The 24109-nt window shown below is 41.5% G+C and overlaps 1 protein-coding gene across 31 annotated transcripts in view; it reads right to left on the reverse strand.

Moving 5' to 3' along the window:
• Positions 1–24109, reverse strand: part of TSNARE1 (t-SNARE domain containing 1) — a 482568-nt gene that overhangs the window by 116533 nt on the left and 341926 nt on the right. The window lies entirely within an intron of this gene.

Genomic DNA, 24109 nt, shown 5'->3' on the forward strand with positions numbered 1-24109 from the left:
TCTTTTTCCCTTTCATGCACTCTAACTTTGCCAAGAGCAAGCTGACAGGGAAGGTGAGAGCACAAAGAGAACCTCTCAAATTTCAGAGAAAACGATGGCCTGCAGCTTAGCATTAGCTTACAGACACTACGTAAGTGCAACGTTAGTCACAGTAGAAAGGCCAGACTGGTCTGGAATATCACCTGCCTTAGGGTTGCTGTGACGAATGAAACGAGAATACCATCTTGTTTTCGAACCGCAGGTGCGCGTATCTTGAGACACATGGAAGAATGAGCAATGGCTCTCCTCTGGAAGTGATGCAGTGTCCTGCTGCTGAGCAATGCTTAGGAAAGGAGACTGCAGGAAATGAAGTTGTCACGCAGGACCAATGTGCCCTAGCCCTGGCCCAGACAATTCAGGGAGGAGCCCTGTGGCTATTGTAATTGAACTCTCTAACATAGGATCCTACATGGTGATGATGGAGGACAGAGCAATGCTCTGGACCATCAAACTCTTTTCTGGACTGTGCCATGTGCTAACTTCTTCTACATACCCCATAAGCAGGGAAGAAGGAGACAGATCCAGCTTGGTGTCCTGCTGTAGTGTTTAACCTCATGAAACCATACATATAGCGTGTGCATTTTTTTGCAGATTAATGATCGTTTCCATGGAGGACCTGGTCCAGTTTGCACTGGTATGACAAGAAAATATTCCAATTAACTCTTTAGCAGTGGCCGTACTATCTGCTTTTGAAGGCATAAAACATCATCACTGTCACTAATCAACACTGTGAATCTTAAGCCCTAAACCTGTTCTATGGCCTGGAAGATTTTGATTATGGCCTTTATTTCACCAAAACAAATTTCAAAAGCCAAGACAGATATTCTGAAGACAGCATGTTTCATGGTGCGTGAGTGTGTACTACCCATGTGTGGTTTAGACATTCAGAATGAAGGCTGAGAAGAGGTATGGCTGGCCTCTAGCAGGGAAGTAAAGAGCAGGAAAGGGAGACAAGCTAGTTAAATTAAGTGAAAAAAGTTGTCACAAGGATAAATGCTTGTAAACTGGCCAAAAAGATATGAAAGTTGGAAATTAGAAGACTGCTCACATAAGAGTTGTAAAGCTCTGGAATAGCTCTCCAGCAGGAGGTGGTGCGGGAAGGACCACACTGATGGGTACGAAGACAGAAACTGATGCATTTATGTTCCTAAATAATGAATAAATAATGGTGGCTGTATGGACTAAACGTTAACTAGCTCTCTTCTCCCTGCTAGCACAGTAGCAGACTTCAGGCATGTTAGCGCAGGTTTCATTTTTTAAATTGACTTTTCTTCATCAGTTTTTCTCCTCTAGGTAATAAATAAACAAATATGTCCATAAATAATAAATCTGAGGTGGAGAAAACAAAAATAAAAATAAAAGCATTGAGAAAAACTAGAGAATGAACCATTTTCTAACCTCAGAAGAATGAGGGACTCAACTGGCAGAGAAAGCCCACATTGTCCCAGGACTGCACATCCCTGAAACCCTTATTATGAGCATTTCATCTCTCCTTACAACTAGAAGCTACGTACATTTGACAAAATATACAGTATCCATAGACCAAATGCACTGGCTCATGAAAGACAAATGAGAAATATGTGGTTCAGTAGGGAAAACTTTCCTCAAAAGAAAGCGCTCGAAACCAATTCAGGTAAGTTCCACAATAAGGGACTTTTTTAGAAGGTGATTGACCCATTTACGTTTATTTTTAATAGATCTAGAACACTTGGGAAAAGTTAAAAGCAAATAATACAGCCAAGGTTAACTCTGTAAATGATGTAATGAGATGAACACTGGAACAGTGCTGTCCTTTAGGAAAAAAAAGAAAAAATAAAACTAGATAGTATGCAGAAAAGATATACAAATATTATTTTAAAACTGAAGAAATGCTTTAAGGTGACAGAATCAAAGAGCTGCACTGATTGTTTAGGACATCCTTCTGTTTTGGAGGAAAAAAAAAAAAACAGCACAGGTTAAGGTATGCGCCTGAGAGTATGACAAAATATTGTACCACGTTAGGGATTTGGGTTTCTGGATCTGTATTCAGGCCACACTTTCTAGTAACTGTTCACTTATAACACTTAATCTGATGAGTATTGTGATGTACTACTTTAATTTAAACAGCATTCACCTGCTCCTGCTTTTATCTTGAAGCTGGGCATATTTTGAATGGTTTCCACGTCCTTTGTTTGTAAAGGTGTTAACGCTGGCAATTTACTACCATATTTACACTTCAGAGCACGAACAAAACAGCAGTATTTAGTTGTTAGAAATATAAAGAAGTGTGATAAGGGTGGTGGCCAAAACTGGCTTTTTGCTCACTCTAGTAAAGGGAGCAGAGAGCACCGACTTTCTGGCTCTTCCAATGAGGGGCTATCACATTTTCCTCCTAAATTTTCTTCCCCTGGTAGCGAGCACAGAGCCAAGTTCCTATTTTGAGGAGAACTCGGCAGTGTCTTGGGCAGCTGTATAGCCATTGATGTCCAGGAAAAGCCAAGAAGTGGGAAGGAAAAGGACATAAAGTGCCTACTCAGAGGTGGGGGAGTAGCAGTCAGAGCTGCAAGTCCCATCGCTGGCTCCCTGCTGACTTACTCTGTGCCTGAGAAGATCATCTCAGGTAAAACTGGCATCAACGTGCAAAAAGCTCTCCTTTCAAAGTCAGTAACAAAGGGGAAGGTGAACAGCCTTCAATCTACACCTTTTACGTCTTTGTTTCAGCGCTAACATTGCTGCTGATTTTATGGAGGAAGCCCCTTTGTTCCACTGCCATCACACATCCTACGCAAGACAATAGTGAAAAGACCCAAAAAAAAAAAAAAAAAAAGCAAGCAGGGGCTACAAGTGAAACTCTGCCACGTTCATTGTCATTTCAAGGGATGCTAACCAAAGAAGAGACTTCACAAAGCTATTAATTTGCTCAATTATGGTTGATAGATGTTAGCTCTTTCATTCTCAAGAATCCATTTCTTGTCTTAAAGCTTGTCAACGAGTCCCTGAGTGACACTACAACCTTCACTAGCGAGGGATCTCAGGGCTTCGTTATGGAAGATTTTTATATTATTCAATGATTTGTGTATGTAGGTAGGTGCGATACTCTCACAAATCTACAGGCGCAGACAAGAGAAAGAAAGACGACGAGACGGTTTGGTTACTTAGCATTTTCTGCAGCGGAGGAAACAAACATGTTGTTTAATCTTAATAAAGAGAGAGGTTTAATAACACACGGTCTGTTTTCAGCAACTCAGACCAACCAGATGTAAAACGCCCATTAGCTGTTGTAGTACGTGACAAATTGCCCACCTACCACAATACTTTACTTTACGCAGAGCCTTTCATACCAACTGTGCTCATGAAATGCTTTAGAGTTAAATAATATGGTTATGGTTAAATAATAGGAGAGGAAAGGAGAAATTAACAGGCAGAAGCTAGGGAGAGATGAGCTGTTCTCAGCTGATGCTTGAAATGAGTCAGAACAAACGCGGCGCAGGGATAAAGTCAGAGCTGTAGGGAAGAAGACTCACCAACAGCAGAAATACTCCAGAAAATGACTGCTAATAATGAAAAAGAGAGAGAAAAAATTGTGGTAAAGGCTGATCTCCCTTTATGGTGGGTTTTATAACCCAGAAGGGTAATTTTAAACTGGATAGTGTAGTGAATGAGGGAGTTAGCAGGAAATATCGAAGGCTGAAGAGAGGGTGGGCTTTGTATGTTAAATAAGTAGAAAGTAGCAGTAGCATCGATGCTTATGCCTGATGAAATGGAAAAGTAAAAGATGGAGATGGCAGTATCAAAGACCAGAGGAGAATTAATTAAATTCAATTTATTACTATTACTCCTCTATTTTTGCATGTTCCACATTGATTCCTGCATATCTATTTCATAACTCTGCTTTTCCTGCAGTACTGTCCCCCACTTGACTAAGCTGCGTAGACATGGATTTTAACTTGCATTTGGAGCTTCCGGGATGTGCCAAGTAAACTCATGTTGTTTGGGGCAAACTTTCTGGTTGTAAATCAACTGGTAATTTGGGCAAACAGAATTGTGAGAGTTTGCCCATAGGGAACTGGCCAGTTCCTAAATTATCACTGAAATTAAAAGCCATCCACGTTCGTAATCCTTAGATACTACCAAGGCCGAAGATGAGTTTGCATGTCAAAGGAGGTGGAGGATATTAGATATGAGATCTCACATTGCTAGAGATCTCTATCTGCCTGCAATCCTACCAAGATCCCAGCAGTTCTCCACCAGTCCCTATGACCAGAAATCAGTGAGGTGCTGCAGCATTACAGAGCAAATGACAAGGGCCAGGACCAGGAACTGCCTACTGCTGGGAAAAGTCTCCTAATCCAAAGCATAACAGTGAAGTTGAAAGGAAAATATGATGGACCATAAATCCACGTGGAAAGATGATGACTAGAACGTGTCTTGATAGTTCATGGGCATACTTAGCTTATGTTTCTTTTTTCTTCTTTTCTTTTATTCTAATAAGCAAAAAGGAGAGAGTCTGCACTGGTATCGCTAAAACTGTTCCGATTTATCCAACCTAAGGTTCTGGCTGACTTTCTGTCATGACCTACTATCATCTTTCTACTTCTCTACCCTTTATTGCTTGAGTCATTCCCTTTTGACACTAAGACAGAAATGATTCTCAAAGGAGGTGCATATGGATGTGTAGTGGGTCAACATATTCATTCACAGAGGGGTGGTATTCATCTCACCCCACTTTAAGTATCTGTGATATAGGTGTCCCATCTGAGCTTCTCTTCTAGTCTTCCACTGAAGACACTGGAGGTATAATGAATATAATCGATGGAGTTCAGCGTGTGAGTCATCTGACCAAACGCAGATGTCTATTTTAGGATGTGAAATCATGACCTAAGCTCCACTGACCCTGCTGACTCACCTTCTCTATTGACTACAAACAAAGCCTGGGGCAACTTGCTCAAATGCAGACACCCACGTTGTAGGTACCTGCACTTAATCAGATGAACCGCACCAGATGTGCTCCACACGAAGAGCGCAACCTGTCAGACGTTAGGTGACAGGGATACGAGAGTGGGAAGAAGAGAGGGAGGAAGATGGTCATTCTGCTGGGAGCAGGATGCAGGGTTGGGAGAAGCTCTGCCTGTTGGTGGGTGGAGAGGAAGGGACAGGAAAGATTTAGCTGTTAAATATTTTCTCAACATGCTGATCATTATGAGTCTGGTTTTCAGAAATGCTGAGCAGCCACAACGCCCACTGAAGACAATGGGAGCTCAGCATTTCCGAAAATCAGGCATTTGCTTCTTAGCATTGAATGTAATCTATAATATTTAAAGGAATAAAAGGGGCTGGGGAGTGGGAGTGCAAACAAGTGAATGAGCTTCCTCCTCAAATGCTTTGCACAGCCTTCTCTATCATTATTATTACTGCTTCCAAGGAGACACTACGTGCAGAGATACACGGAAGAACTACAGCTGGAGCATTACATGGAAATGAAGATTGCAGGTTAGGTAAGCTCTGACTGCTGTATTCCCTGGGGCTGATCCAAAGCCGGACACCGGCAGAAGACATTCACTGAACTGGTAGTTGGGAGGTATGCTTTTTCCTACTGCAAAGCCAGGGTAAGAAGTTCCCAGCCATCCATCTTTGCCAGTGTGCTCTGGTTCACCATCTCCTCAGGGTGAAGCTGTATAACTGGCTTGAGTTGACGTAAAAACATATCACTGAGAGAGAGATGTATCTCACTCCTTAACCCCAGTCCCTCCTTACTCATCCAGTGAACTCTCATATTCCAGGTCTAGTGCTAGATTGACTCTTCTTGGAGGTGTTTGAATTCATTTACACTGAAGAAAATACTATTTCCTTTTTTTTTTTTTTTTTGAGTTATTGCTCTGCTAGGTCAATAAGCAGATTTGGCTTACTGCAGTGCTTGGCAAACATCAGACCTAGCACAGAGCAAGCTGGAGTATGAGATCTGGGAAAAAGAGGAATATCTCCTCTCCTTTCTAGAGATGGTAACACTGTCAGATCTCCTTAACACACCTTATCACATCTAACTTCACCCTGTTCTGCGTATGCACTTGCTCTAAAAGAATTTGTGAATAATTGGGGCAGTTTAAGGGGAAAATATTTGTTTATGGAATTTTCATTTATTTAAAATCATCTGGATTATTTCACTGTCATGGCTTGCAGCGTGACCCAATGAACAATCTCAGCAATAGTGGTGGCGCCATCTTTGCCACTGCACTGCTTATTGCAACAGGCTTTGGAGCAAGCCCGACATAGGAATCGCAGTGAAGCCCAAGATATCCAAAATATTTTGTGATGGCAGAGATGTTCAAGTCAGTTGGGCCTTGAAGATTTGGCAGGAAACGGGCCGAAGCAAACTGAGTCATTAGTTATTATCTTAAAGAGCTTGTGGAAGATTCAGCAGTACCAGAGGGCTGAAGAGGGACAAATATAGAACCCCTCTATGAAAAATAGAATTGGCGGCTAGGAAATTACAGACTGGTTGGCCTAACTTCAACTTGTCAGCAGATGCTAGAAGAAATTATCAAGCAACCATTTGCAAATATTTAGAAGATAATGAATTGATTAAAGAGAAATAAATAAAATCTAAATTTGACATACCAAGAAGAAATCATTCAAAATAATCACATTTAATTTCTAACTTCTTAGTAAAAGATCAGGTGAGAAAGAATGTAAAAAAAGGTGTTATAAACTTGGTGCTAGAAAAATAATTAATATTATCCCCAGAGCACACTTACAATAAAGTTAGGAAGGTCTAATTCTGGTAAGATAGGACTGATTGGAAAATCACTCTTAAAGAGTAATTGTCAGAGGCTTACTAGTGTGAAACTAGAAGGAGATCTTAACTGAGATATCTCAAGCATGTCTTAGGCCCAGTTCTACCCAAAATGCAAGCACAGACTTGTTTTAATAAGAGGTTTACTTATATGCTTGTGAATTACAGCAAACTTGAGTAAACATTTAAGCACTTTAGAGAACAAAGGTGGAATCTAAAATAATCTTGAGAAAAAGTGGAGAGATTTGTGAAATTAGGAAGAAGAAATTTAATATAGAAACATGCATGCACTATGCTATAGCTTGAATGAATAAGTTAAATGCACAAATACAAAAATATTTGGTCGGTCAATATGACATTAGAGAAGAATCTGATGATGAAAGTGGATCTCAAACTCAACATAAATCAATGATGCAATGTTGTACAAGAAAAATAAATCTCATTTTAGGATGTCTTGATGAAAATATTATGAATAAGACAGAGGAGACTATTCGAGTGAACGCAGTGCCAGTCAGGTAAAGTACTACGTGCAGTTTTGGACCTGCAACTTCAAAATTATAGCTATAAACTCATAGTAATCCAGGGGGAGCAACAAGAATGATAAGAGGCTTTGTCATTCCAGGCTTGATTTATTAGGAAAGGTGGGAAAAATAAACCTCTTTTCCTGCCTTAACTACCGCAACCACTTCTCCACCTCTCGGACAGTTCCCCGCTTCTCAGAGATAAAGTGCTGCTCAGGTTCCATGCTTGCTGTCTTGACCATCCTGATTCCTTCTTTAAAGCTCTTCCTCAGCATACCTAGCCTAAATTCATTTTCCTTGGTTTCTAAAAAGCTCTACATTCGATGCCTCTCCACGCTTACCTGCCAGTCCCTCATTTAATTTTGGACCCCTTCAGCTTTGGTCCATAAAGCCTTACAGGATCAGACTTCCAGCTACCCTCTAGGCACTTTTACTACAGTAAAGAATGAATCGTACACCTTAACTTTAGGAACCAAACTCAAATGTCTTAGCTATACCCTCTCTTCCTGAGACGCTCTTTCAGCCAAAGGAAGAGAAAAATTATTCCAGTGGATGATTTGATACTGCTGAGTCCTCATTTAGGCACCTGAACTAAATGTGTAAAGGTAACTGCTGTAAATTCTTCCTAAAGTGTCCTTCCCTAGGTCATCCACAGCGGCCTTCCCTCTACAGTGAAAATGTTAAAAAGGTTCTTTTTTGTACGGGCATTTGTGGGAAATCTAGGACATGATGTCACACAGCATATTTGCCCCCTTCCCTAGGTAAAATGATTAATGTGCAATACTTCCCTGCCCTTATTTCCATGCATCAACCCTTTCCTGTAAATAACGGAAGCTCCTCAAAATAGGGAACTTTCTAAAACTGACACTTTGGAAGTATTACAGAAACATATAATAAGCCAAAAATCTTAAAGGGTCCAATTTCTCCCTTATCTTCAGCATTTTTGTCCATGCTGCATACAAACTGTCGTCCATTTCCACCCTTCCTCTCCGACAAAGTCTGTTTACCTTCACAATCCCAGAATCTAGGTGACTCAATATATATTCTTAACAATTTCAAAATAACCACTCTGAACTACTGGAAACTCAAAGTACTTAGCAAACTTCAAGATAATCGCTTGCTCACTGACTCTGAGCTACTCTAATTCAGAAACACCGGCTCTCCAAAGGAGTCACACACTTCTATATTCAAAAACATATTTCCCACCCAAAATTTCTGCTAAATGTAGCGGAAAGCCACTGACAGCATATAACCACCTATTTCATCTGTGATGCTCCTGTCCTCAGCAAGCAATGCACCCTTCTGGACAGGGAGAAGCCAGGTTTGCACTCCCAGCTCTGCAAATGATTTACCGTGCAGCCACTTGGGTAACTCACTTATTGTCTCTCCTTATCTCCTCCTGTGTAAATCAGAGGGGCTATGAACTTCAAAATCTCAGAGGAGGTGGAAAGTTCTCTATGTTAATGGAATTATGATTTCCACACGACACTACTGCCATCCAGTTTTTTGTTTAAACCGTTTTTTTTTTTTTTTTAATCTGAATTAGAAGCCAATCCAAAGGAATTTGGAAGTAATGATAATTCTTCCATGACCTTTAAATCAGTGAATTCAGAACCAAAATGTAAAAAAGAAAAAAAAACTTTCTGCTTCTGAAATCAAATTGTAGCAGTACCAGAAACTGAAAAGTTCTGAAAAGAAATCGGAAAATTGTACCTACGCAGGTAAGCTAGATTCTTCTGAACTGCATTCTTGGATGCGGGAACCTAAACTGTAACTAACTCGTATTTTTACATTACATTGCTATTTGGACCCGTTTTCTTTATAAGGACTAATTTTCCTTGCCTGTCTTTTCTTCAGGATTTGATCAATAAAAATTGCATTTTGAAAGCAGGAATAAAAAGAATGTGGTATAAATCAGAGTACAGGAACTGAAGAAAATTCATCAGGGGAGTTACAGGGCAAGAGGAAAAAACCTGTGACTCTCACTGGTAGGGACAATAAAGAGGAGTTTTCTAGGTATGCTAAAAGGAAAAGGCATCCTAAAGTAGAACCAGCTATTGCATGAAAAAAGGAAGAACGTCAATAATAATACTGAAAAAAAGTGAAAGTGTTGAATAAAATTTTTGTTCACTGCTTGGGATGAAGCCAGGTGATGCAATCAAATCATAAAAGGAGGACCCAGGCAACTGCAGGCCTGCCAATCTAACATTAATCTTAGTCAAAATAATGGAGCAACTGCTATAGGACTCTATTAATACAGAATTAAAGAAAATTGATCTAAATCAGTGTCAATCATCACCGGCTTCTGGAAAACAAATTGTCTCAAACTAATGTCATGTCCCTTTTGATAAGGATACAGTACTAGTTTGTGTGATTAAGATAATTATGTAAAAAATGTCTGGGCTGGTGGAACACAGCCCCCTGGTACATGTGATATGAACCAAATGCTGGCCTGCACAATGGTATCAAGCTGTTTAGTAACTAGAGGATTTTCCAAAAGATGGTGCTTCTTTGATATTTCTACAGACGTGCTGCCCCACCGCATATTTCTATTAGTAACCTGACATATCCCTTCTCTTGAAGTTTGCTGCTGACACACTGCTTGCGGGATCCCTGTGGCAGAGGGGTCAGGAGCCCTTCGTAAGAGGAAAGCAGTCAATAGGCCAAATGTAAATCTGGACTCTAAGGATAAAAGAATTCAGGCCATACGGATAGGATGAGGATCCTTGTCTGGGTGACCCTGAGAAGCTGGAGTCAGCATGGATAGTCAGGTCAACTGGACCTCCCAGAGGGACATGATGGCTTGAATGTGGGACTCCCAAGTAGGGATGAGAAGAGTTAATGGGCCCTTTGATCTAGCAGATATAGGAAAAGTAAAATCCCATGTCTGGACCCTTGGAAGAGACAAATGGACTCTGGAAATCTGGTGCAAATTTTGGGCACTGAAGGGATTTACCACTGGAGCAGCAGGACAAAGCTTGTGGTAGGATGTCTTTCATAAATAACTTAAAACAAATTCTGTGCTTTTTGGAAATTCCTCCCTCTACCTCTTATTTCTCTCTGAGGTTTGGGGGGAATCCACTGGCTTATGGTCAGTTTTGGTGACCACAGCAGTCCCTTCTGTTTTCGTAATTTTGCATACTACGACCGAATCTAGTCAGTGATAAAAGCTCCCCAATCATTTCAATACGTTTGCTTCCACTGCAGTGTGCTTGTGTGGTACGACATCTCTTGGCTGGGTGCACAATACAGTCTTCTTGCTATTAAAAAGTAAGATTAAGGGGGGTAAAGCAGAGACCTTCCCAGGCCTTATTTGCCTCACACTGATGTGCGTTTTTCATCCCATAAATCTGTTATGGCTCCAGCTTCCAAGCTTGAGTGAACATTCATCTTTCTTCCTTTGCATATCTATCCAAACAAAGCTGAGCCATGGGTTGGCAGTGAAGAAATGAGACTCACATTATTGGCTTTGCATTAGGTTTGTTTATAAAAGACAAGGCATATTAATCATATATATCTACGCTAGGAGAAGCATGCAGCAATGCAGGAAATGTATTCATTACAAAAAGCAAGATGTCAAGCAGACTAGGAGGTTCCATGGATTGATGCACTAGCTTCTCTCTCATAAAAAAAGCTAAACAAGATTTTGATCTAGCCCAGGCACAAAGCACACATTAACCCTTTCCACTTCTGGGTCCCCAAGGAACATTATAAAGCAGGCTTTTTTTCTTTGCGTTGTCAACAGTTTGGGACTTTGTACTGGTATGATAGAGCTGGTAGGTGATGTTTTAACAAGCTACAAAACATTTTCCCCATTACGCTCCCAGAAAACATCCTTGCCCCAGTTTATTGGCAGCTGAAGGGAAAGGCTGGCTAGTTTAGTTGTTTCAAGTCGGGTTGCTTCTTTTTTTAAGGGCTAATTCTGCCTTGACTTTGTGGTTCAAAGGAAAGAACCGGTGAGACTCCACAGGGAGATAACCACAGAGCAGTGCAAAATCTGTCCCTAAGGAAGAATTTTTTTCTTAAAACCAGAAGTCAAGAAATCTTATCCCACTCCACAAATAAATGCTAAGGTGCACTTACTAGAGGGAGGAAAAAAAAAAGTATTTTGATACAGGCCCACCATCACAAATTAAGTGATATTAAAACACAACACTTTTTGCGCATCTACAAATTGGAGGAAATAAATTTGCAGAGACACTGCCCCAAGGAACTTATATTTTCTAAAAACAGCTGATTTTGGTGTGGGGGAAGAGGGGAGGTGATATGTAGTTGGGAAGTAAAAAGTTCTTCAGAAGAGCTATGTAGGAAGCCTGGATATAAGGATATGATATAGTCCCCAAAAGGAGAAATTTAATAGGGGCAATTTAGGGTGACTTGCTCCTAAATTGCTTCTCCTCAAGTTTCCTCCCAGAAATGTGACCACAAGCTTTTAGAGGCTATCACCTAGTTGCCCAGACATCCCTCAGTGAATACACGTGCTATCAAAGATGGGTTAAAAGACAGGGCTTTCAGTCACAGTTGCAATGCAAAAGTAGGATATCTTTTCAAAAGACCATCATGCTACGATGTGGTGCTATGATGTGGTGACAGATCGTAAACCTCAGGCATCTGTTTAGCATTGCATGACTAAGAAATATAGGATTGACAAACACTCGGGAAAATGAGCTCTTTTTAGTTTTTTGTGTTCAGACACGTTCAGCGGCACTGAAGTGGTTAGGAAACAGCTGTTAATAGGGAAAATATTTAATACAACGAACGGCTACATAGTCTATCTTCTGTAAACGTCAATTTAGGAAGTCAACCACAGGATATTTTTACTGAATTAAAGGGAATTCTCTCACAGGCTGAGAGAACTTGATGTCCAGAGTCAGAGGATTCAGAACAGATCAAGACACTTAAATAGACCAAGACATTTAATAGATAAAAACACCTAAAATATTTAAATATTTCAACTGGCGGAGAAGAAGAAGGACTTTTAGGGTGAGAAATGAACCACACTACAGGGAAGAAAGTAGCAGAGACTTCAAGTTAGTTTTCTGCATAATAATTGGTAAATGGCACAATAGACATGAGGGGAAACTGCGAGCTGACTGTGACTCTCAGATGGTGGCAGATGCCAAATAGAAAAGTCTTTGGTGGAGAAGGGAGATGACACAGAACGAAGGAACAACCGACTTTGCTTTCCAGGCAAAGCACTTGTGCAATCTAAGTGGGAGTCAATGACCAGGGGCATGTGAATATCCAATATTTTTTTTTTTTTTAGAATAGACAGGATTTTGACTTTGTCATGACTCCAAGGCCCTTCAGAGGGCTTCCCCTTTCTTTCTTTACAAAACTAGCTATACTTATGGAACACAAAGGATTTGACTAGGCATGTAGCCTTGAACGTCATAGACAGTCAAAGGGTATTCCTTTGGGTCTGGCATGGGATGAAAGAAGAGATGGAGAAGGAATTGAACTCTGAGCTTCAAAGATGACAAGCGTTGCCCTGCAGAAAACCAACACAAGCCCTCTGCTGTGCTTATATGGAGCTTTTTCACTGAGCACCGTATGGCCACTTTGGCCTAGCTGCTCCAGCAGATCTTGTGCAACGGGCTTTTCTTGCCACAGCTTCTTATCTGCAACAAAAGCAAAGCAGAGGAGACAGCCCATAGGACAGAAAGGAATATATTGAGTTCCTCCACACTGAGAGCTACATCTCGACCATCTTCCCTTTTTCCTGATGTAGATTAGAAAATAAGACAGAATTCAATGTCTGTCCACCCAGGTTGTTTGCCTGGAACACAAGGCAGTTTGGCTTCTCATATACAACAGCAAAGTGCTCGGTCTCTTCAAATGTCATAACATGCAGCCTCCACCTATAGCAGTACCCTGTCTCTGCCCAGGTTCAGGTGGGAGCGATGCTTCCTCTCAAACACCCCCAGCTCTCAGTTACCATCAATCTGGGAACTTCCTGATCCAGAGGCCAAACTGACGAGGCATCACAGCACGTGTGGCTTGAGATCCACCCCAAAAGGCATGGCCAGAGGAGCTGAGAAGGGTGAAACAACCAGCAAAATGAGTCACGCCCCTTCTCCTTCACACCATACACAGTCAGCAGCAGCTGTAGACCAATTCAGCTCAATAGTTTACAGGTGTCTTCAGGAACAACTATGATAAAAAGCTCCCAAAATACGCACTTTTTCCTTGTTTTCTTTTCTATTTTTTTAGTGCTCTTTAAATTTTGTACAGCAACAGTTACCCAATGAAAGCAGGAATTAACGGAAACGAAAGGAAATGAGAGATACTGAAGGAAAAACAAACATAATCAGCTCCAGCTGCAGCTCAATTAAACAACCGTTCAGAGAAAACTACTCATTCACAATTTACTCACAGAAATCCACTTTCTTACATTCTCTTCCAGCTTTCAAAGCCACAGAAGCACATTGCACTTTAAGGTTCTTCACAAAGTAATTTAGGGCTCTTCAAGTTGCACAGGCAAAAGCTGCTCCTTCGCTGGCCGATCTGGCGGAAGCAGGTGAGAGGTGAGGCTGGGAGGGTGATGTCCCACTTTTATGTGAAGGGACAGGTTCAAACCCTGTGCTGACATACAGGCAAAAAGAAATAAACTTGGGTTTCCTCTGTTCAGAGGTCCTCAGGTCTGCTTGTGTCCATCTCTTAGTGCTTTTTCAGGAGTGTCCACTCACCACTTTGTTCTTCATCTGTTTGTTCTTCTCACATGTCCTATTTGTCTGAGATGCTCTTGACATGTCCTTTAAGCGAAGGACTTCAGTACAACCATAGTAAATCTCACTATGCCCAACTGGTGCTAAATGTCCAGGGATCACAATAAATTTGGTTTAAATACTTTTTCTTCAGTCTCTCACAATAAAGCGTTAGTCCCTCCAGTGCTCTCCCCAGAAGATATGGACCTGCTGTTCATGAATTTGTCTCATCCTAGCAGACATCAGCTTTTATTCCAGTATTAGTTCAAAGGAACTGTGCAAGCATCAGCAATGAGATCTACCAAACCAGGGAGGGGTGCAAATGCAACATTGCTTCTTCTGGTTCTTATATCCAACTGCAGCTGTGACTAAGCAGCGTCCTGCAAACGCTCTTATTGTCCTGTACAGGGCAGTAATTGGTCTAATGCAACAGAAGGAAATTGTAGGATTCTTTCTAAGCAGTTTTCAGATTTTTTATAATGTTCTGTGGTTTGTAAAAATAAGAATTCAGAACAACAACGTGGACTCAAATATAAGTAGGGCTAGAATCTACAACATCTTTGGATGAAATAACAGAATTTTCTGTTAAGCGAGTTTTCAAGGACAGATACCTTACTACAGAGAGAGAGAGAGAGAGAGAGAGAGAAAGATTATTTTGTCTAAAATCTCACTGTGACAGAAATACCTGCCAAGGCTGTCAGTGACATTTATCTGTTTGAGGAAGGAGGAATGACCCTAGACCATTGACAAACTCATAAAAATCAGCCTTGGAAGACCAAGACTGACCAGTATTTCCAAGGTGGTATCTATCTCGTACGCTTTCATTTCCAGTGTCTGCACACTAAATGCTCCTGTGCCGCCTTTCAGCACGCGATATCGTGATTTTCCCAGTCAAGCACAAATGCGCTGACATTGCTTTCCTCATGCTGCTCTTAGATAGTAACTAATGAGAGTCTATTTGTATATTTTTATTAGTGGGACGCCAAACCTCTAGTCCACTTACGTTGAGAGGGGAATAAGGATTTATAGAAGATGAAAACAAGACATCCACTGCATAATCAGTGTAATTACCAGTATTTGGAACCTCATGTTTGTGCTATTTTTAATGTCCAAAAACTACTGAAGCCTGAACAACACTCCTTCTTCAAACTCACTCCCTCATTAGAATTGCCTACATGCTGATTCACATACTTGTTTCATGACTGAGTACAATTATCTCAATTATAGAGCAGGATGTGGGAGCAAATATTGTGTGTAGTTTCCGTATTTATTAAGGTCAAGTTCACTAGAATCAGCTGAGAACGGATTTGAGGAGAACAGTCATCTATCGACTCTAGGTATAGAAGATGACCTTTCTCAGTGAGGCCTGCCACCTTTTCTTCCTCAGGCTACAGAAGATTCAGGCGCAAGTCCATCGGCAATGAATATTTAATATTTTATCAAAATTTCACCCTAGAATAACAACCAGCTCTGTTGACTAGGCTTTTCTCTTGGGATACAGAGGAATGGGCAGTAATGACTAGACCGTGGATGACCTGCATGCATCTAAGAGTGTCCTGGGCACAAGGCTGCTGACTATTCTGGAGTGAGATACTTGTTTTTGCAAAATAGGTATATCTATTATAGGAAAATAAAAAAACAAAAGAATAACTTTTTTGAATTTCTTCCAGAGCAGACTGGAAATAATAAATTAAATATTGGAAAGTTTCACAGGGAAAAAATAAAATAGAACAAAACAGAAAAAAGCATTGTCTAGCATTAATTCAGAGTGCCGTGTCCTGCACACACCTCTACGTTACCTTACTTCTTTTTTTTTCCCCCTCTCTAAATGAATCTTCCTTTGCCCAAGGTCTGAGCTGTGGTATTGTCTCGCTATGAATTCACACATGCTCCTTCCCTTTCCATTTTAAAAGCTCTCCCGAAGGCTAATCAGACAGTACAGGACATCCTGAGCAGAAGGCTCCATGGGATTGTCTGAAGACATTTCTCTGACTACAATGGCTCTTTGTCCTGTGCCTATTTACATCTGCAAGCCTTGGCAAAGGGACTGTGCTGTCTGGCATGCTGACCAGCTGGAAAGTGCTGTGCACACCTTTTGGAGCTCTGTAAATGACAGATAAATATGAATAATAATGCAACTTAATAGATGTTTTCTATCTTTAACTACACTGCTTCCATGCAGGAAGTAAATTGCCAGGCCATAAAAATGATTGGAGTGAAGAGAAATTTTAAAGAGGTATTACTGATTAATATTTTGGCACCGAGAGCCGAGGAATTCTTGGCAAAACTTCTAACTGAATTCATTCCCTTTAGATTGCATTCAGCACTAGTAAAAGGTGACCAGCTGACAACACTGAAGACAAACGTTCTCAGAGGCCTATCTTCAGTATAAAAACGGTGTTTACTTAACGTGATTTAGCAACCAAAAGCAAATGGGAAGATATGGAAGTTTACAGGTTTTAGACTATCTAGAAAGCCAAAATAAACCCCAAATTACTCTGTATTCACCACCCCAAACTCAGCTGATATGGCAGTAAGGCTTTTTTTTTGGTGTGCGAATGAAGAATTTGCTGCATTTAATGAGAACACAGTCAACGTAAGTAGGTGCAGCACTAGCAGTGTGGGCAGGGGCCATACAAACACCAGTAAATACGCTTTCCCATAACATGCCTCCTGTTTCACATGGAGGGATGATTTCCAAAGACAAAATGGCAAATTGATCTTTGTGGCTGCCAAGAAAAACCATTAGCAGTGACAGTTTTTATCCACACGGACCTCTGCTTTCACATGATTTTCTCCCTCAGTTTCCAAAAGACGTCTGAGCTGGTGAGAATTTCAGCTCTAGCCAGCTCAGCATGGCTCGCCAGGGCACATAAGACACCCCAGTCAGTGGGCTACACTGATGGGGATGGCTTTGCACCATCTCCAGATTAAACACACGTATGCCTCTCTCAGATTTTTTTCTGTAAACTACACCCTTCGACATGTTTTCAGTCCATGCCCTTCTACCTCTGCATGGACCATCACTTCCTTTCCAAACACCCTACATCATAGAGGCCTCACGGCATGCACCTCGCTGGGAGATGGATTTCAGCCCGAAAGAACTCAGAGAGGGACCCTTCAAGCTGCAAACCTCATATCAGTAATATCAGCAACACATATTGTCCCATTTATTGCTAAAAGAGGTGCAAGACACAGCAAGCAGAACACCTTTGGGTTGTCTCAAGGTGAGAAGACATCCTAGCATCCTGGCCCTTTCCCAGAAGCTGAAGCAGCAGGTGACACAAAAGCCATTCTCCTCTTTACAGTGCGAGTGTTGCAGTTGCCACAACTGCTTGACAGTTTCCGTAGCTCAGCAACGTGCCAGCTCTGCTCTGAGGAGCACTGCTCAGGGCATGACGTTTCTGTGACACTGAAAGGGACTCTGCCTCCTCTTTCCTTCTTCATGTGGCCCAGAGCACACACTGCATGTTGCAGGATACACGGACAAGCGCTCCTGCTGCGTTACCCCTTTCCTCGCTAAACTGGCACTTGTCAATTCACAAGAAACGGCGTTTGGCGTAATGATAGGCTATTCGACATAATTTAAGCCAAATTGCCACTGCAAATCGGGCACATATGGTTTCTATCCAGGAATTAAATGTGGATAAAACGCTGACCTTTGGGTGAGCTTTATGGAGATTGCCTCATCCATGTGGCAAAAGTCATTATGGCTGCGTCAGAGCCTTGAATAGATGCCAAACCACCCTGCTCTCACAAAAACTGTAAGAGCGTGCATAACCTAAAGTAATAATCCCTTCCACATAAGCGTGGTGTGCCTGTGTAAGTTCAGGTGCCGTGTAAGCTCACGTGTTTCTGCATAAAGACTGCACTGTGCCATGGGTGCATATTCTGTATGATGCACAGATAAGCTGAGAGCAAAGCTGGGAACGCTGGTGGAACAGGTATCATCTAAACAACTCCTTTGAATGCCGGCATGATTTCTGTGAACGTGCAAAAAGCATCTCTTGCAGGTATTGAATTGGCAGGCACGAGATGCAAGAACGCAGGGACCGCTGCCTGTCCTGCTTCATCAGAACCACGGGCCAGCCGACCAGCCCCTGTGCAAACACAGTGAAACGTTACGCTTTGAAAACAAAAACCTAATTTGGGAACATGAATGACTGAGGATGAAAATTACGGGACTGCCTAGCGAAATAAGTAGAAAACAACGGAGTGAAAAATAAAGAGAGCGAGCGAGCGCAAGCACAGAGCTGATGATAAGGAGAACTTTTCCAGATGTGAAAATCAATTTTATCCTGTGACTTCCCAGCCTTTTCATTTAGAAAGCAATAAAATTCTATTTGTCTCCTGTTCATTTTCTGCATAAAATGCCAGTAAGCTACTAGCTTTCAGCAACCACACAAAACGTAATAGGTTAGGACTGCAGCTTTAAAATATGTTAGGGTTTTTTAATGAAACCAATTTATATCCGTTTGCGCCAGTGAAAGGGCTGAAGCAACTTAATTTAGTTTCATTTTCCACACATTTGCGGCCAAAGCTAGGATTCACTTATTTCTAATTCAGCCCTCCTTCCATATGCCTGCCTAAGCCATTTCTAACTGATTTAGCTGGTGACCTCTATTAAATAGCCAGGTGTTTGGCTCTATTAAATGGGTAATCTCTTGGTACCTGCACATCACTGCTACAGCCACCTCTTCATTTGTACAATTTTTATCTGCATGTGTGCTCCATCAGAGACCTGGGGTCTTTCCGCAAGCCAGGGGAAAAATTATAGCTGTAAAACTTGACTATTCTTGAAGCTAAAACCTGGCCGTCTCTCTCTCAATGCTGCATGCAACGTCATCATAATCTGAGTTTTAAATATAAATAAATAATAAAAAAAAAAGATTTTCCAGAGCCTGATTCTGAAATACTTTTTTCTTTTTTCCTATTTGGACGTTGCTTCACTTTCTTCGCTTCATTGGAGTTTTCCTAATTTAGACCGCCGTGACGTCAGTCAAACAAGCTTTGTAGGAAGAGCATGTCTTTTATTAGACCAACTGAAATAGCTGAGGAAAAGAAGCGAAAAGCTTTCAGCCACATAAGCCCTTCTTCAGGCCACTCCAAGAGTTTGCACTCCTAAAAGAGTCTCTATTTTTTCCCAGATGCGTTGGTCAGCCTGAAAAAAGACACGACCTTCACTACAAAGCCTGTCTTGCTTTCATCTCGGAGCACTACGACGGCAAACCCATTTCTAGTGCAGAATCAGGTGTGCACAGCTGGATCATCTGTTTCTTGCTCTCCACTGCAGCAATGGGGCCTCATTCTCAAACCTACCTCAAAGTTTATTAACTCAGAGAGCACCAACCCTATTGAAGCTGTTATTGAACCCTGTTGAGGCTTCTCCAGCCTTCTGTCATACAGCTTATTTCATGGCTACAAGGGAATGAACTCATGCCATTCCCTTGAGGGAGGTATTAATAATCTTTCTCCTCTACCTGGGTACAGCTTTTCAAAAAAAAAAAAAAAACACTCTGAAGGAACGTAAAACTGAAGATTTGTATTTTGGAAATGTTGAGAGACATCAGCCAACTGGTTCTAACGTTACGCAGAGAGGACAGGACGCACAGATAGGCAGACCCACAAACAGCATGCAGGTGCAAGTGGCACCTCCATAGTCGAGGTGAAAGGGAGCAGCAGGGAGGTAGAAAAGAAAAAGAAGTGCCCCGACTTCTAAAAACGCACATGTTGCTGGGACACAATCCGAAAGCCAAACTGGCTGGACAAAGGTAATGGGAGAAGGATCTTTCCATCTGCTCTCACCCAGCAGCTCTGAAACTCTATCTCAGCCTTAGGGAGCGAGGGATCTCTAGCCAGTGGCTTCTGCGGTCATACGGATCCTCTCATTTCATACTCAGTGGAAAACAAGCGAATAAATTCCTATAGTCATTCCTCAAAGAAATGAGGAAAGGCTGAAGTTCCTTTCACCTCTCTGAGGACATTTCCCTTGCTCAGGTTGAGAACAGAGTTTGCATGGCCAGTTTCTACAATATGTGTCTGTTTTGGTAAAATAAGAGATTGTGATCTCAAAGAGCCAGCATGATGCTGCCTTTGAACATTAGCTTTGCATCTATATTTAAGAACAAAAAAAAAAGAGAGAGAGAAGAAGAAGAATCACCCACCAGGATTTGATTATCAAGATATCCATTCTTTCTCCTTCTTGCGTCCTCATCAGTTACAGAGATTGTCTAAAAAAAATAGTAAATGGTAGTGTGTTGTTGATGCACAAGGCAGAGTACCATGACATCCACCTTACTGTAGCATAGCTCCATCAGTCTGCAGAGCTAAAAGGAGTGAGAAAAAAACTAAAGCGTTTCAATAAAATCAATCTGAGTCAACGTCACAAAGGACAAGACCGTCAAGTGGTCAAAATTGATGTAGTGCCGTAGGCTGAATCTCTGCCAGTTTTTGCAGCTGAGAACCCGGTCCGAGGGGAGGGAGTTATGCAGATGGAATTAAATAGTGCTTTATTTTACAGACTCTAGTGGCACTTCATTAAATTTCAGGGGATGGCAGCATGCTTCTGACATGCTTATTTGCTTATATCTATTAGCAAAGTTGAAAACCTAAGACCTGCTTTCATTTTAAAATTAAAACTCTGTTCTAAAACTCTTCCAGTGCCTCTAGCTTTACGGGTAAAATACAAGACCTCAGCTCCAGGAACACTGGTTTCTGTTCCTGCTCATTTGATCTTGCTTGTTAGCCTTTCTCCTGACAGTACAGCAACTTATTTTAATTAAAGCTTAATTAAAACAACATTGCCATAATCACCATATGTTACTTATATATTTTTAAAGCATAACTGTTGTCAACTGATAAAAATACAAATGGGCATTTTATATATGTAAAATATATACAGTGCATATACTATTTGTGGCAAATCTAAGTTTGCACCTCTCAGCATGTGCCAAAAGGAATCGCTGAAGACATTTCTACATCCTACATCCACTGTTGTTTCCATTTGTGGATTCTCAGCTTTGCAGTATCTGTGTTGCAACTGCTGTAGTTTCAAGTTTTGAAATGGGCTCAGGTAAACAGCAGTAGCAAGTGGGAAAGGATGATAAGGACAAAAAAAAAAAAAAACCTCTGTAAGTGAAATAAAAGAATTAATTTGATCTACAATAGTATTCATTTGACCTACAATAGTATCAGGAGACATAAAACTGGTGGCAAGTGGCACTAACTCCTGCTAACCTAACTGTCTATCAGAAAGCCATCTATATAGGTTCATTATACAGCGCTGCTAGTTTTCAAAAGCACCGTGTGTTAGTGATAATGGGCATCCAGCCCTTCATGACCCTGACTGCTCTGATATTTTTCAGGTCTTCAGCTCTCTTTTTTGCTGCCTTCAATATTTTGCAATTCAGAAGCAAAGCAGAGGCATTTATAACAGAGTAGGGTCTGTGGGACTGAAGGTGCTTTCAGGAGGAAGGAAGAGCTCCAGCAGTTGCAGTAACCACTCTATACCTCCGCAGGCTGTCCATACCAGCAAGCGCAAATGGGATATTTAGGCAGCATTCCCAGAGCTGTTTTAAAGCCCATACACAATCATTTTCAAAACAACGGAGTCCAAATGAAGAGGAGCTGGTGGAAAAGACTGGGATTTTCCTGGCATAACAAGTCTATGGCTTTGCGTAGATGGACCAGCTGACAGGATTCTATGTTTCACATGCTGCAAAAGACAATCATATACAGCACAGATGTTTGCAGCTAATACCTGAATTTAGATTTCCTTTCTCCAAAGCCTGATTGTATTTGAGACAAGAACATGGCTCTAGCGCGTTAAGGAAATGGACCTGTTTCAGATCCAAAGCTCCTCAAAGCTGGATGGTTCCACTGATGCAGGTCTCAAATCCTTATAAGATCATATATCACTCCTAAAGCTCAGAGACATTCAGACTCAGAGGCTGGACTGAGTACTCAGAGGAGCAACAAAAGAACACTTTTCTTCATTTTCCATTTCCTGAAAAAATAATATAAATATTATATTGTTATGAAAATGTCAATGATATTCACCCCTTAGAAGCCACCAGTTCAAGTTCAAGCTCAATGACAGCCTTGGATTGGAAACAGTTAATATCAAAGAAACTGGCTTTTTTTTTTCCTTTACTGATGAAGGTCATATGATACAGTAAACGATACATATGAATTATTCCACTGTTAAAAAAAGTAGACAGAGGTTCTTTTTTATAACCTGATTGAATTCCTATTACTCCTGCTGAAAACTGGTATTAGGTGATGAATCTAGACTCCTCTAGCATTGTTGGTACATGAAAAGAAGCATTTTTTTTAAAAGAGGAGACAAGTTACAAAGATTTCTCGGTTAAAGTATATATACGAGGAGATAAACTAAGGAAAAGCAAAAGGAGAGAAAAAAGAACAGGAGAAAGCAACAAGGATTTAAAATCTAGGAAAACTAGTCCTTGATTTATTAGCTGTAATTGTATTTAGACACATGTTATTAAAACTTATTGTTTGTGTTGCAAAGAAAATACCAATATAGATAAATTAACACTATGTACCTTCCAACAACGTACTTAACAGATGAACAAGGTATTTATTAGGTAATGCAAAAAGGTTAATCAAAACTGTTCTCCAGATCATCGTTATAAAACCTAATGGTATCAGTTTTCTTTTGCGCTGTGATTCATACTACTGCAGAGCACCCTACAAAGCCTCACTTGTGCAGGGACCATTCATAGGATCACAGGATAATTCAGGCTGGAAGGGACCTCAGAAGGTCTCTAGCTCAACCTCCTGCTCAAAGCAGGGTCAGCTACGAGGTCAGCCAAGGTTGCTCAGGCCCTTATCCAGTTGGGCCTTGAAAACCTCCAAGGACACAACCTGCACGACCTCCCTGTGCAACCTGTTCCAACACTTGACTGTCCTCAGGGAGCAAAATGGTTTTCCTTATATCCAGTCTGAATCTCTCTTGTTTCAATCTATGCCCACTATTTCTCATCCTCCCACACCACGCACCACAGTGAAGACTCTGGCTCTTGTCTTCTTGATGACCTCCCCATAGTTACATAGGGCTGCTATTAGATTTGCCCAAAGCTGCTGCTTCTCCAAGCCTGAACAATCCCAGATCCCTCAGCCTCTCCTCACAGGGCAAGCGCTCCAGCCTCAACCATCTCAGCAACCCCTCCACTGAACTTGCTCCAGGTTATTAACGTCGCTATTGTGATACCCCTCCCCCTGCCCCAAGACTGGCTGCAGTATTTAAATGTGATCTAACAAGTGCTGAGTAGAGGGTAATAACGGTTTCCCTGGACCTGGTGGCTCTGCTCCTGTTCACACAGCCCATCCATGGTACCTTCTTTGCTGCCAGGACACACTGATGCTGCTGGCTCACACTCTGTTCTCTGTCTACCACACCGCCAGGGCCTTTTCCATTGACCTGCTCCCCAGCCATTCCGTGGTAGTGTGTGTTGCTACAAAGGGTTATTCCTTCCCAGGTGCAGGGCAATTTGTCCTTGTTGAATTTCAGCAGATTCCTGTCAACCTATTCCTCCAGCCTGCTCAGCTCTCTCTGCATGGCAGCCCTGTCCTCAAGCTTATCAACTTGTTCTCTCCCAGCTCAGAGTCATCTGCAGGCTTGGTGGGAGCGGACTCCGTCACCTCTTCAATGTCACTGATACAGATGCTAAGCACAACAGGTCCCAGGATAGATCCCTGCAGCTCTCCACTTGTTACAAGTCTCCAGGTAGAGTCCAATGCATTAATCACTTACTCACTGAGACTGACCATCCAACCAGTTGTTACCCATCAAGTTGTCCACCTATCCAGACAGTAACACTCTAATTTGGATACAAAACTATTGTGGGGTAGGGTGTCAAAAGCCTTGGTAACATCAAGGTAATGACCTCCCCTGCTCTCCCTTCATCAGCAAATCCAGTTATTTTATCATACAAGACAAGCAAGTTGGTCAGGCATGATTTACCCTTGGTAAATCCATGCTGACTGTTCCCAGTTTCCTAGAAAGTGTCCATCACTGAAGTGGAATATAAAAGTGTGTATTAGATCTCCTT

This window comes from Struthio camelus, chromosome 2, assembly GCF_040807025.1.
Source record: "Struthio camelus isolate bStrCam1 chromosome 2, bStrCam1.hap1, whole genome shotgun sequence".
NCBI classification, from domain to species: Eukaryota; Metazoa; Chordata; class Aves; order Struthioniformes; family Struthionidae; genus Struthio; species Struthio camelus.